This window comes from Podarcis filfolensis (assembly GCF_964270895.1).
Source record: "Podarcis filfolensis genome assembly, chromosome: 2".
In the NCBI taxonomy this organism is placed as follows: Eukaryota; Metazoa; Chordata; class Lepidosauria; order Squamata; family Lacertidae; genus Podarcis; species Podarcis filfolensis.
This window is the reverse complement of record NC_139605.1, coordinates 38973555-38975402: the sequence shown is the minus strand read 5'-3', so window position 1 is coordinate 38975402 and position 1848 is coordinate 38973555.

Sequence of the window (1848 nt, the reverse complement as noted above, 5' to 3'; positions counted from 1 at the left end):
TCTGATATTTGTTGGATGACTATGGGTATATAAAAATGGTCATTTTAAGCTTAGCACATTTTATAGCATAGATGCATTATGTTAAATCTCTGTTTCCCCATCCTGCAATAGTTTGGAGCATACATCTAAAATAATTAAATAGATGTTGTTACATCCAAGATGCAAGCAGGTGGTTTTATGCAAACTGCGTAAAGATGTTAACAATTAAGCAGTATACAAATCATGTGAAGTAAAAACAAAAATAAAGTAAATGAATTCCTTAAAGAGAAGGAACAGACTTAGGATCAGAACTTCAGCATTTATTTATTGGCTGGGTCTTTTGAGGCTGGTAGGCGAAGGACTGTGGTTCAGTGGCAGAGCTCTGCTTTGCATGCAAAAGGTCACAGGTTCAATCCCTGGCAACTCCCGGTAGAGCTGGGAGAGATTCCTGTCTGAAATGCCGTAGGGCTGCTGCCAGTCAGTGCAGAGACCATACTGAGGCAGATTGATTAGTGGTCTGGCTCAGTCTAATACAACTTCCTGTGTTCTAGGGACTAAGTGAGGACTTCCAATCAATACAACAACAAAAGTGATTCTTTTTGTTAATGCTTAGTATTGTCTACACTGACTGGCAGGGGTCTTTTCAAGCCCTTCCTAGTGATGCTGGAGATTTAACCTGGAACCTTAATAATAATAATAATAATAATAATAATAATAATAATTTATTTATACCCCGCCCATCTGACTGTGTTTCCCCAGCCACAGAATATTAAAAACATGATAAAACATAATGATATTGGGAATAAACAACAGAGAAAAATGCAGGAACAAGAATAAAATATTTCCTCCCTCTGGCCAGAACATGGGAAGTCCTCTTTAAATTATTTAATTTGAAATGTATAATTGGCTTTATTATTGGTGTTATGCTGTGGTATGATTTGATATGTTATTAACTGGAATATTATTAATGAAAAATTAATAAAAATAATTTAAAAAACATGATACCGTCAGGGAAACAGGGAACCGTCAGAAGGCCCTCAGTGCTGGACCTCAGTGTCTGGGCAGAATGATGGGGGTGGAGATGCTCCTTCAGGTACACTGGGCCAAGGCCATTTAGGGCTTTAAAGGTCAGCACCAACACTTTGAATTGTGCTCGGAAATGTACTGGGAGCCAATGTAGGTCTTTCAGGGCCAGTGTTATGTGGTCTCAGCGGCCACTCCCAGTCACCAGTCTAGCTGCCGCATTCTGGATTAGTTGTAGTTTCTGGGTCATCTTCAAAGGTAGCCCCATGTAAAGCGCATTGCAGAAGTCCAAGCAGGAGATAACCAGAGCATGCATCACTCTGGCGAGACAGTCTGTGAGCTGGTAGGGTCTCAGCTGGCGGAAAGCAGATGCTCTGCCATTGGGCACAAGAATATCTTAGATCCATAATATGCATTATCAAGTTGGCTTGTTTTGCAGTGTTTCATTCATGTGTCCATGCACATCCAGAAACAAAGGGGGGTGGGGGTGGGAATGATCTGAAGGAATGGACAGCTGCAGCATGCTATTCTACTGGTATAATTAAATCAAGGAAGTTGTTGTTGTTGTTAAATTTCTACCCTGCCCATCTGACCGGGTTGCCCCAGCCACTCTGGGTGTCTTCCAACAAATATAGTTAAAACTGGAATGCAGGAGGAATGGCTGGAGGAACAGAATGGGAAAAATCTGCTCATCCCTGATTATTGGCTTTCATTTTCACATGGAGTTATGAGGAGAACCTTGTTTCAGGCTAACATATTGGCTGAAGATCCAATGCTGTTTTTATTAGCAGCCTGTGAAATGCTTTCCAGAATTACCAAGTCTGGATGTGACATTTTTCTTCTTCT